The following is a 14084-nucleotide window of genomic DNA, read 5'->3' as shown; positions in this document are numbered from 1 at the left end:
GTGCGTATGTGCGCGTGTGCAGGCGTCTGTGTGTCTCTCTCCGTTTGTACCATCCCTGTTGGCAAGCGCTGTGGATCATGGCCGTGCTAGTGGTGGGGGAGTGCTCGCCAGGCTGAAGTGGTTTGTGAATGTGATGCCACACATCTTCACACTGATGTCCACTGTGTCGATGGCAGAGTTGAACAGAGGCGGCGCAGTTGTACTTTCCACTGTCTGGCTATGGAGGGATATGTAGTTACAATGTGTTTTATGAATGCATTATCATCATCATCAACATCAACATCATCAGCAGCTTAGCACTTACTTGCTCAATTCAACTAATTACATTCAAAATTGAAAGAGCATGAATTGTCGATTGTTTGAGCCGGGCTGGGACAACTTTTGGGGCGGCAGGTAGCCTGAAAGGTTGCTGGATCAAATCCTCGAGCTGATAAGGTAAAAATCTGTCATTCTGCCCCTGAGCATGGCAGTCGCTGATGACATCGATGTCTGATTCAGAGGTTACATGGAGGTACTGGTGGATGTGCCAGGAGGCCTGCTTGCCAAGTCTGCGATGTCTTCCCCCGCGAAACCGGAAGGTTGCGAGTTCAAACCCCCGAGCTGACAAGGTACAAATCTGTCGTTCTGCCCCTGAACAGGCAGTTAACCCACTGTTCCCAGGCCGTCATTGAAAATAAGAATATGTTCTTAACTGACTTGCCTGGTTAAATATAAAGGTAAAATTAAAATTAAAAATTCCCCCGCGAAAACCCAGGGCTCACTGATCTGCATGGTCTCAGGGTGCCCCAGTGGTTCAGCTTGATGGGAACCATGGCCTTCTGGATTGTTCACAACAAGACATAATAAACATGGTTAATATTACATTTGATTTAACTAGGCAAGTCAGTTAAGAACAAATTCTTATTTTCAATGACGGCCTAGGAACAGTGGGTTAACTTTTCAGGGGCCAAACAACAGATTTGTACCTTGTCAGCTCGGGGATTTGAACTTGCAACATTCCAGTTACTAGTCCAACACTCTAACCACTAGGCTACCCTGCCGCACATAATTACAATAGACAGAGAGGTCAGCAGACTGAGGTTGTGTTATTGTAATACAGGAGCAGAACAATGCATTGTTGTACCGTATAAGACATTACAGGGGGTATACTAGATATACTTGAACTTGATATTAATCAAAGATGGAAAAACCCTGTTACTGTGGTCTCTGCCATATCCTCTCAAAGAACCCCAGACCTTAGTGATATCACTGAGCCCTGCTGCGTTTGTCTTTTCTCTCAGAATTTTCCTCCTATAACCGCAGGAGCACACAGCTTCTCTCACTGCCTGACACACACACACACACACACACACACACACACACACACACACACACACACACACACACACACACACACACACACACACACACACACACACACACACACACACACACACACACACACACACACACACACACACACACACACACACACACACACACACACTTACTGTGGGGAAGACTGTGAAGTGTGACATGTCTTAGAGATTCCTGAGATCTCCTTAAATAACATCACTTCTTCCACAGACCCCCACTCTATCTCTATCTCTCTGGAGAAAACTCCACTGGCAGATGTTGATTGCTGAGCTCCATTAGTGAGAGGAATCCATGCTGTCATATGGGCCTCAGTCACGCATGCACCAAGACTACACACACACACGTAGACATACAGACATGGATGGAGGCATGCACACTCACACACAAACACAATATTTGACCAGTCTATTTAAGACGAATCCACTCTAATGAAACACACACTTTCCTGGAATGTCCATCTATCTTTATGAGCGACAGCGAACACAGAGAGAAAATGCTTTATCGTCACGATGTTGGCTGCCTCAGTAGTAAAAAGGACCGGTCGTCTGCCTGTTGCATCATCATCTAATAATGTTCTTGAAACACAGTGCCACACCCCCTGCAGATTGCAGGGCCTATTTTCTGGCGATCTCAGCCTTTTTCTACCCAACTACTGTCCCTGGCTGTCTCCTCTGTAAGCTGCTGAAGTCAATGGGTGATTCATGCTGTACAGCTACTAGCTACAGTTGAAGTCGGAAGTTTACATACACCTTAACCAAATACATTTAAACTCAGGTTTTCCACAATTCCTGACATTTAATCCTAGTAAGAATTCCTTGTCTTAGGTCAGTTAGGATCACCACTTTATTTTAAGAATGTGAAATGTTGGAATAATAGTAGAGAGAACGATTTCATTCAGCTTTTCTTTCTTTCATCACATTCCCAGTGGGTCAGAAATGTACATACACTCAATTAGTATTTGGTAGCATTGCCTTTAAATTGTTTAATTTGGGTAAAACGTTTTGGGTAGCCTTCCACAAGCTTCCCACAATATATTGGGTGAATTTTGGCCCATTCTTCTTGACAGAGCTTGTGTAACTGAGTCATGTTTGTAGGCCTCCTTGATCCCACACGCTTTTTCAGTGCTGCCCACACATTTTCTATGGGATTGAGGTCAGGGTTTGTGATGGCCACTCCAATACCTTGACTTTGTTGTCCTTAAGGCATTTTGCCACAACTTTGGAAGTATGCTTGGGGTCATTGTCCATTTGGAAGACCCATTTGCGACCAAGCTTTAACTTCCTGACTGATGTCTTGAGATGTTGCTTCAATATATCCACATAATTTTACTTCCTCATGAAGCCATCTATTTTGTGTAGTGCACCAGTCTCTCCTACAGCAAAGCACCCCCACAACATGATGCTGCCAACCCCCACAACATGATGCTGCCAACCCCCACAACATGATGCTGCCACCCCCGTGCTTCACGGTTGGGATGGTGTTCTCGGCTTGCAAGCCTCCCCATTTTTCCTTCAAACATAACGATGGTCATTATGGCCAAACAGTTCTATTTTTGTTTCATCAGACCAGAGGACGTTTCTAAGAAAAGTACGATCTTTGTCCCCATGTGCAGTTGCAAATTGTAGTCTAGCTTTTTTACGGCGGTTTTGGAGCAGTGGCTTCTTCCTTGCTGAGCAGTCTTTCGGGTTATGTCGATATAGGACTCATTTTACTGTGGATATATACTTTTGTACCTGTTTCCTCCAGCATCTTCACAAGGTCCTTTGCTGTTGTTCTGGGACTGATTTGCACTTTTCGCACCAAAGTACGTTCATCTCTAGGAGACAGAACGCGTCTCCTTCCTGAGCAGTATGACGGCTGCATGGTCCCATGGTGTTTATACTTGCGTACTATTGTTTGTACAGATGAACGTGGTACCTTCAGGCGTTTGGAAATTTCTCCCAAGGATGAACCAGACTTGTGGAGGTCTACAATTTTTTTTCTTCTGAGGTCTTGGATGATTTCTTTGACTTTTCCCATGACATCAAGCAAAAATGCACTGAGTTTGAAGGTTGGCCTTGAAATACATCCACAGGTACACCTCCAATTGACTAAAATAATGTCAATTGATCTATCAGATGCTTCTAAAGCCATGATAGCATTTTCTGGAATTTTCCAGGCTGTTTAAAGGCACAGTCAACTTAGTGTATGTAAACTTCTGACCCACTGGAATTGTGATACAGTGATAAGTGAAATAATCTGTAAACAATTGTTGGAAAAATTACTTGTGTCATGCACAAAGTAGATGTCCTAACCGACTTGCCAAAACTATAGTTTGTTAATTAACAAGACATTTGTGGAGTGGTTGAAAAACTAGTTTTAATGACTCCAACCTAAGTGTATGTAAACTTCCGACTTCAACTGTAGATAAGAATAGAGGGGTATTTATCTACTATCTGCCACTATCGTATCCCTTTCTCTTTGTATTATTCCTCTTCTTTGACCCTGATTCTGTGTTGAAACTCACAGAAGTGGAGAGTGGAGACAGTTATTAAATATTAAAGCATTAGACCTCTCACTAAAGGCTTCAGTCACACAAAAACTATACTTAAATGCGAACTGGTTCTCTAGTAGATTAGTAAGAACGACTCACCTCATGTTCAAGAATGGCCTCTTTCCCTTTATTCAGATTACATTATCCAAATATCACTATTTTTAAAACAAGCCTTAGAAGGTTGGTTGCTATCCAGTTTAATCCATCAGAAAAGACAGAACAAATATTACAACAAATATTATGGTTAAACTCAAATATACGAATTCATTTTAAAAAACGTTTTAAAAATGGTAAAATCTTTGTAAATGATATCATACATAGGACTGGTGGAGTTATGTCACACATGCAGCTGACAGAAATATATGGACATGTCTGCTCTATTCAATATTATAACCAACTAATTGCAGCATTACCGCAACAACGGAAGAGGCAAGTGGAGGTGGGAGAAGGTAATGAACTTGCCTGTCGGCCCTGCATTAAAGACCAAAAGTAGTGAAAGAAAATTGTGATACATTTAAAAGTATACCAGTTTCATTTAAGAACAAAATAATTACAGCCTTACAGGTTGCAAAATAGTTGGGAAGAGATTTTTGATATACCGATTACACTGCACATGGTTTAGAAACTGATACGCAAAACGACGCCGGATTCAAAACGTTGAGTTTTTCAATTTAAATGATTATATAATATTCTTGCGAACCAATAGAGTGTTATATACAGTGCCTTGCGAAAGTATTCGGCCCCCTTGAACTTTGCGTCATTTTGCCACATTTCAGGCTTCAAACATAAAGATATAAAACTGTATTTTTTTGTGAAGAATCAACAACAAGTGGGACACAATCATGAAGTGGAATGACATTTATTGGATATTTCAAACTTTTTTAACAAATCAAAAACTGAAAAATTGGGTGTGCAAAATTATTCAGCCCCTTTACTTTCAGAGCAGCAAACTCTCTCCAGAAGTTCAGTGAGGATCTCTGAATGATCCAATGTTGACCTAAATGACTAATGATGTCCATTATTGGAGAAAATAATATAGAAGGAAAATGTATTAAACATATTTACCCAAACATATATGGGGGATTGGAAATAATGCAGACAATTACATTGATAGAAGCCACAAGCTGTCTGCAATAGCAAGGCATGTACATTCACTGACCCTCCAGAAATTGAGAAATTTCTGCCTCTGAATGCTCTATTTCTCTATGGATTCTTGTGAAGGAAATCTCATACAGTGTTTCCAGGTATGTGCCAGGCAGGGAAAGAAAAGTGAATGGATTGTAGGGAGATCAATACGTTCCCTGTCCTGGAAGGCTCTTTACTGGGGCATTAACACTGTAGCTAACAATTACAAGACCATGGCTGCTTCAGGGTACAGATATCAGCCGAATGCAGGGTCTCATTGTGGATTTGAATAAAATGCCTGTCATGTTACTGTATGATCCGTTAAGTGCAGGGGTGTCCGGAACATGACAAGGGTGACTGAAAAATCTTGATTAGACCACACATAAGGTGAAGCTGTATTGTAACGTAACTTAACATAATGTAGAATCTGGTAATCAACATTCTGCCAATTCTCTGCCATTTACGTAGTTATTGTCACGTTCTGAACTTTATTTCCTTTGTTTTGTCTTTATTTAGTATGGTCAGGGCGTGAGTTGTGGTGGGCAGTCAATGTTTGTGTTTCTATGTTTTTTCTATTTCTGTGTTTGGCCTGATATGGTTCTCAATCAGAGGCAGCTGTTTATCGTTGTCCCTGATTGAGAACCATATTTAGGTAGCCTGGGTTTCAATGTTGGTTTGTGGGTGTTTGTTTCCGTGTGAGTGTTTGTCGCCATACGGTACTGGTTCGGTTTGGTTTATTTCACATTATTGTTTTGTATTTCATAGTGTCCAGTGCTTTTCTTATTAAAATCGTCATGAACACTTACCACGCCGCATCTTGGTCCGAAGAGGAGGAAATCTGCCGTTACAGTTATTCTATGTTTTAACAGGTCAATCCTGATACAGTAAGATCATGATAAGTTTGGACAACAAGTGCACTTCAACAGTCACTTCTAAGGGCACTACAATGAAGGAGACATCTTTGATCAGTCTCCTTCTATCAGACCTGATTTCTCCTTCTATCAGACCTTACTTTGAGGGTCAGTCAGCATGGAGCTGATGGTGCTGATGATATAATCGACTTTGAGCAGGATGATCTAGTCCTTGTCCTCCAGCCAATCCCGCACTCCATCTACTCGGTGCGGCAAAACCACAGGCCGGCCACGCAGCCGTTCATCATGATGACCTCACGAGGGCACAGGAAGGGCAGGAACTCACACTTCTCCTCTTTGACCAGCTCTATCTGAGGAAAAGGATAACATATGTTGTTTTTACGTTGTCTTTTTATATTGCACTCAGCTCCCCTTCCCCCTATTCTATTGCACACAAACTTGGGGGGAACAGAGGGTTAAATACACAAGTTTTGAGGGAATGTTTCTTTCAAGAATTAAACATAATTGTTTGGAATGTGAAAACATTTCTATACAAAATACATGTTTTGACGTCATGTTGAGGAAATGTCTTTCATTTATCTCAGGACTAATCCCAGCAAACCAGTAAGATTCCCATTAAATTCTAGTCAGGGTTCTCTCTCACATTAGGACAATAATCCCCCCAAAATAAAAACACAATATGTTTGATAAAAAAATATAAACAATTTTAAAGTTTTTTTTCAGTTGAAATATCCTTGGAATGTTCTCCTAACATTCATTAAAATGTTGTGCACAACATCTGTAACAACTCCCACAGATCATTCCCCAAAAGTTCTCATAAGGTTTCCAGGTAATGTAATAACACAATGTACCAGTAATATTTCCTAGCAAACTAAAATTGATTATGTGAAAGTTCCCAGAACATTCGTTAGGTTGCGGCAAATGTTCTCATAACACAATAACTGTCCAGTCATGCTGATGGTTAAACAATGTTTGCATAAAACATTTGCCTGATGTTTCAAGAGCGTACCCAGAACTAATTTTGTCTGTTTTTTAAAAGTTACCAGAATGTTTCATTAGGTTGTGGGAACAGTCTGGTGGGAACATTGTGGGGACATCAGAAAATATATTTTATTGTGTTTCCAGAACACACTAAAACTTTCCAGTTGTGCAGCTGATTATACAATGTTACTTTTAGTTAGGTTGCGAGCGAATGCTAACTAGCGTTAGCTCAATGACTGGAAGTCTATGGATGTTCACTGGCATGCTAGTAGATAGAGATAGACTTCCAGTCATTGCGCTAATGCTAGTTAGCATTGGCTCCCAAAACTCTCTCTAACTTCCTCCATACTAGACACAGAGACATATAAATGGTATCCACGAGTTCATTTGACTGGAGAAGTAGTATCATTGGGCTACTTACAGTGCCTTCAGAAAGTATTCACATCCCTTGACTTTTCCCCAAAAATGTTGCGTTACAGCCTGAATTTAAAATGTATTAAATTGAGATTGTGTGTCACTGGCCTACACACAATACCCCATAATATCAAAGTGAAATTATGTTTTTAGACATTTTTGAAAAGTTGAAATGTCTTGATAAGTATAAGTATTCAACCCCTTTGTTATGGCAAGTCTAAATAAGCTCAGGAGTCACATGCTAAGTTGCATTGACTCAGTCTGTGGGCCATAATAGTGTACCGTGAATTCTGAATGACTACCTCATCTCTGTACCCCACACATAGAATTATCTGTAAGGTCCCTCAGTCGAGCAGTGATAGTGATTTCTCCTGTGATAGGAGGAAACTGAGGATAGATCAACAACATTGTAGTTACTCCACAATAATAATCAAAATTACAGAGTGAAAGGAAGAAAGCTTGTACAGAATAAAAATATTCCAAAACATGCATCCACTAAAGTAAAACTGCAAATAATGTGGCAAAGATATGAACTTTATGTCCTGAATACAAAGTGTTATGTTTGGGGCAAATCCAACACAAAACATATTTTCAAGCATGGTGGTAGCTGCATCATGTTATGGGTATGCTTGTCGTCGCCAAGGTCTTAGGAGTTGTTTAGGCAAAATCCTAGAAGAAAACCTGGTTCAGTCTGCATTCCAACAGACCCTGCGAGACAAATTCACCTTTCAGCAGGACAATAACCTGAACAGTCCAAATATACTCTGGAGTTGCTTACCAAGATGACAGTGAATGTTTCTGACTGGCCTAGAGACAGTTTTGACTTTAACTGGCATGAACTCAAATGGAAAGACTTGAAAATGACTGCCTAGCAATGATTAACAAACAACTTGACAGAGCTTGAAAAATAATCATGTGCAAATATTGTACAATCCAGGTGTGCAAAGCTCTTAGAGACTTACCAAGAAAGACGCACAGCTGTAATTGCTGCCAAAGGGGATTCTAACATGCATTGACTCAGGGGTGTGAATACTTATGTAAATGAGATATTTCTGTATTTCATTTTCATTAAATTAGCAAATATTTCACTTTGTGGTTTTGGGGTATTGTGTGTGAATGTGTGAGAAAAAAATATTGCAATCCATTTTGAATGCAGGCTGTAACACAACAAAATAAGGAATACGTCTAGGGTGTGAATACTTTCTGAAGGCACTGTACTACTATGATATGGAGCCCATTTTCACATATTTTTCCCATTTCCCCTGCTATGGATTTCTTTGAATTGATGATCAAACTTGATGATTTCCAGAAGCCTAAAACCATTCAACGACAGAGGACTAATTACCGTGGCTGTCCACGGCAGTGCTCAGTAGGGGGACATACAGGCTGTTATAATGGCCGTGGTCCCCCTGCCTCTGTTAAGCATATTGTCTGAATTCACATTAGTGCAAAGCCCTGGTCTAATGCAGTATATTCACCTTACTGACATGCATGATTTAAAAACCTTGACCATTGAAAAAATGACATAAAAACCTACAGAAAAGAGTGTTTATGTTATTTCTGTAATGTGTGTTTGAGGCCTGTATAGATATGTTTTTGAAACTCAAAGGTTAAAGTATCTCACTTTCTTACTATCTTTTTTTAAACCCTTGTATTGTCGTACGGGTCAGGAAAGACCCGCCACTATGTTTAACAGCATACAAAAAAAACTAAATTATATTTTTCCAACTTGAAATCTGATGACTTTTCCTAGAATGACCCCAACACTAGATAAAGGAAATGTTGCCTTTGTTTCATTTCCATGAAAGCTGTACACCACCAGGTTACAAAGATAGTCTTGGCGTCATTTTGACCAGACAGTAATAAAATAATTTACACACCACTAAAACCACAAAGACACACGCGCGCGCACACACACACACACACACACACACACACACACACACACACACACACACACACACACACACACACACACACACACACACACACACACACACACACACACACACACACACACACACACACACACACACACACACACACACACACACACACACACACACACACACACACACACTCACAATGAGAAATTGAGATTGTGTGCTACTGATTGAATTCAGACAAAACTACAACTTTATTTTGCATGTGCAGCATCTCCCCTCCACACCCCAATTCAGACAAAATTTCAGACAAAATAAACATTTCTTGAAAGCATTGTTACCTAATGGGGAATGCAGTCAGAGGCTATAAAGGTGCTGCAGATGACAGTCCCCCCAGTTCTCTCTTTTCTGAAGCCATGAGTGCACGTTTCAGTGCCCAACAGGTCGTATAACTTTTCAGATGTCCAGGAGGAACAAGAGAACAATGATTTAGAAGAGGAGGTATCTGAAGAAGAAGATGGGGACGAATACAACCCAGAGCACGATGCATAATCTTCAGATGAAGAAGAAATCCCCCAAGCTGAAAGAGAGACATTTTTGGCAAAGAACAGCAAAATAACATGGTTGGTTTCCACAGATTAAATGCAGTCTTTCTGCATTGTGAAGAGGGAAAACCCAGATATTCACAAAGGTTGTGATGAATGACAGGTTGTTTCTCATGCAAAATATATTTGGGGTTTAAAATTCAATTAAGCTGCTTTATTTTATGGGTTTAGTGAAGGCGGGTCATTTTTTACCCTTAGGACAAGGGGAGTATACAGAATATTAAACAAGGGTTAAATAATATTATTTCTGTTTCCATGCCACCAATTGTTTTCTTTGATTGTTTCGTGGAGAAAAAAATATTCAGAAAATATACCTGGTTTCATAATCCCGTCAAGAGTTTTTTCCTTTTTTTTCTTAAAAAAAAAACTGAAGACATTTTTACAGTGCAATAACTTCTTTCTTACTTTTTCACAGAAAAGACAAAAGGACAATGTGAATGGCCATGAGCTTATAGCCAAGCCACCTTCAGCTACCTAGCAAATCTATATGAATATCAAATGTAAGAAGAGCCACCAGAAATGAAGTGTGTCAAAAGCAGTTAGCTAGCTGCATATAGAGGCTACAGGGCTATTGGAATAGCGGCTGTAAAGATCAGTATGTTCATAGCTACTGGGTCATGGTCAGAAACAGTTTTGTGAGTAATTGAGCATGGTAAGGTTCTATTCAAACATAAGATCCATATGTATAACTCATGAATTGATTTCAAAGATCAAATTTTTGCAAAAATACAAGTTCAGCTATAATTCTGCCCAAGGCCCGTATTCAAAAAGTATCTCAGAGTAGGAGGACATAATCAATACTGTGGTCAAGAGAGCATCTTCTGAAGGAACTTTAAAGCCACTGTTAAGACCCATGCTCTGAGAGGCTCTAGCTTTATGGCACAGTCTAACGCTGTGTCACCGGCACCCAGCATGATGACCACACCATGGAGCTCAGGCAGCTGAGACTTACAGTTACACATGCCTGAGGAAGCAAGAGTGGGGGAGGAAGGCATGGAGAGAGAGAGACAATGTGAGGATTTGCCCAGCTCTTACAGTGCATTCGGAAATGATTGCAGCCTTAATCTACACACAATACCCTATAATGACAAAACAACAACAGGTTTTAACAAATGTTTGCAAAGGTATTAAAGAGTTTAAAAAACGGAAATATCACATTTACATAAGTATTTTCGACCCCTTTGCGCAGAAGTTAATTTGCCACAATCGCCGAATATAACAAGTGTAGCCTTTACCGTGAAATACTTAGTTGCAAGCCCTTAACCAACAGTGCAGTTGAAGAAGGAGAACATTTTTACCAAGTAGCCTAAAATAAAAAGTAATAATAAAAAGTAACACAATAAGAATAACAATAACTAGGCTATATACAGGGGGCACCGGTACCGAGTCAGTGTGCAGGGGTACAGGCTAGTTGAAATAATCTGTACATGTAGGTGGGGGCGAAGTGACTATGCATAGGTAACAAACAAACAGCGAGTAGCAGCAGTGTACAAGAGGGGGGTTGTCAATGTAAATTTCCCGGTGGTGATTTTGATGAATTGTTCAGCAGTCTAATGGCTTGGTGGTAGAAGCTATTGAGGAGCCTTTTGGTCCTAGACTTGGCGCTCCGGTACCGCTTGCCGTGCGGTAGCAGAGAAAACAGTCTGTAACTTGGCTGACTGGAGTCTCTGACAATATCATGGGCTTTCCTCTGACGCCGCCTATTATATAGTTCCTGGATGGCAGGAAGCTTGGCCCCAGTGATGTGCTGGGCTGTTCGCACTACCCTCTGTAGTGTCTTACGGTCAGATGCCGAGCAGTTGCCATACCAGGCGGTGATGCAACCGGTCAGGATGCTCTCGATGGTGCAGCTGTAGAACCTTTTGAGGATCTGGGGGCCCATGCCAAATCTTTTTAGTCTCCTGAGGGGGAAAAGGTTTTGTTGTGCCCTCTTCATGACTGTTTTGGTATGTTTGGACCATGATAGTTCGCCGGTGATGTGGACACCAAGGAACTTGAAACTCTCAACCTGCTCCACTACATTCCCGTCGATGTTAATGGGGGGCCTGTTCGGCCCACCTTTTCCTGTAGTCCACGATCAGCTCCTTTGTCTTGCCCACATTGAGGGAGAGATTGTTGTCCTGGCACCACACTGCCAGTTCTCTGACCTCCTCCCTATAGGCCGTCTCATCGTGGTCGTGATCAGGCCTACCACCGTTGTATCATCAGAAAATGTATTGATGGTGTGGGAGTCGTGTTTGGCCACACAGTCATGGGTGAACAGGGAATACAGGAGGAGACTAAGTACACACCCCTGAGGGGTCCCAGTGTTAAGGATCAGCGTAGCGGGCGTGTTGTTGCCTACACTTACCACCTGGGCGCGGCCCGTCACAAAGTCCAGGATCCAGTTGCAGAGGGAGGTGTTTAGTCCCAGAGTCCTTAGCTTAGTGATGAGCTTCGTGAGCACTATGGTGTTGAATGCTGAGCTGTAGTTGATTAACCGTATTCTCACATAGGTGTTCCTTTTGTCCAGGTGACAAAGGTCGGTGTGGAGTGCGAATGAGATTGTGTCATCTGTGGATCTGTTGGGGCGGTATGCGAATTGGAGTGGGTCTAGGGTGCCTGGAAGGATGCTGTTGATATGAGCCATGACCAGCCTTTCAAAGCACTTCATAGCTACCGACGTGAGTGCCATGGGGCGGTAATCATTTAGGCAGGTTACCTTCGCTTCCTTGGGCACAGGGACTATGGTGGTCTGCTTGAAACATGTAGGTATTCCTGGTTGGATTTTTATCTGGGTTTCGCCTGTAACATCAGTTCTGTGGCACTCACAGACAATATCTTTGCAGTTTTGGAAACGTCAGAGTGTCTTCTTTCCAAAGCTGTCAATTATATGCATAGTCGAGCATCTTTTCGTGACAAAATATCTTGTTTAAAACGGGAACGTTTTTCATCCAAAAATTAAAATAGAGCCCCCTAAATCCAACTGGTTAAAGGTTTTGTTCACATCGGCTACCAAGAGCGTTATCACACAGTCATCCAGAACAGCTGGGGCTCTCATGCATGGTTCAGTGTTGCTTGCCTCGAAGCGAGCATAAAAGGCCTTTAGCTCGTCTGGTAGGCTCGCGTCACCGGACATCTCACATCTGTAGTCCGCAATCATTTTCAAGCCCTGCCATATACGACAAGCATCAGAGCTGGTGTAGTAGGTAGTAGGATTCAATCTTAATCCTGTATTGACACTTTGCTTGTTTGTTGGTTCGTCTGATTTCTTATAAGCGTCCAAATTAGTCTCCCTCTCCTTGAAAGCGGCAGCTCTAGCCTTTAGCTTGATGCGGATGTTGCCTGTAATCCATGGCTTCTGGTTGGGATATGTACGTACAGTCACTGTGGGGATGACAGCATCGATGCACTTATTGATGTAGCCGATACCTGAGGTGGTGTATTCCTCAATGTTATTGGATGAATCCCGGAACATATTGTCACGCCCTGACCTTAGAGATCCCTATTATTCTCTATGTTTGGTTAGGTCAGGATGTGACTCGGGTGGGAAATTCTATGTTTTCTGTTTCTTTGTTTTTGGCCGAGTGTAGTTCCCAATCAGAGGCTGCCTATCGTTGTCTCTGATTGGGAATCATAATTAGGCAGCCTGTTTTCCACCTGGGATCTTGTTTTCTGTTTAGATACTGTTGCCTGACAGAACTGTGCATTTTTTTTTCCGATTTTGTTATTTTGTTTGCGTGTTTTTTAAATTAAAATCATTAACACTTTCACTTGTCCTACTTTTTCTACCACCAACGAGATCCGTTACACATATTCTAGTCTGTGCTAGCAAAACAGTCCTGTAGTGTATCATCCGCATCATCTGACCACTTCTGTATTGAGCGAGTCACTGGTACTTCCTGCTTTAGTTTTTTTCTTGTAAGCAGGAATCAAGAGGATGTAATTGTAGTTAGATTTGCCAAATGGAGGGACAAACAGGATCTTGGTCACCTCCCTGACCAAGGCCCTTCTCCCCTTTGATTTCTCAGTTTGGCCAGGCGGCCAGCTCTAGGAAGAGTCTTGGTGGTTCCAAACTTCTTCCATTTAAGATGCCACTGTGTTCTTGGGAACCTTCAATGCTGCAGACATTTTTTGTGACCCTTCCTTGACACAATCCTTTCTCGGAGCTCTATGGACAATCATTGCTTGGTTTTTGCTCTGACATGAACTGACAACTGTGGGACCTTAAGTAGACTTTCCAAATCATGTCCAATCAATTTAATACAGGTGGACTCCAATCAAGTGGTAGAAACATCTCAAATATGATCATTGGAAACAGAATGCACCTGAGCTC

The 14084-nt window shown here is 41.6% G+C and overlaps 1 pseudogene; it reads right to left on the bottom strand.

The window, feature by feature from the left end:
• LOC118395193 (dihydropyrimidine dehydrogenase [NADP(+)]-like) overlaps window positions 1-14084 on the bottom strand; it is a 173147-nt pseudogene that overhangs the window by 91535 nt on the left and 67528 nt on the right.

The sequence above is a fragment of the Oncorhynchus keta genome, chromosome 15 (genome assembly GCF_023373465.1).
Source record: "Oncorhynchus keta strain PuntledgeMale-10-30-2019 chromosome 15, Oket_V2, whole genome shotgun sequence".
Classification (NCBI taxonomy): domain Eukaryota; kingdom Metazoa; phylum Chordata; class Actinopteri; order Salmoniformes; family Salmonidae; genus Oncorhynchus; species Oncorhynchus keta.
The sequence above is the reverse complement of the archived record's forward strand: the minus strand, read 5'-3'. Positions and strand labels throughout refer to the sequence as shown.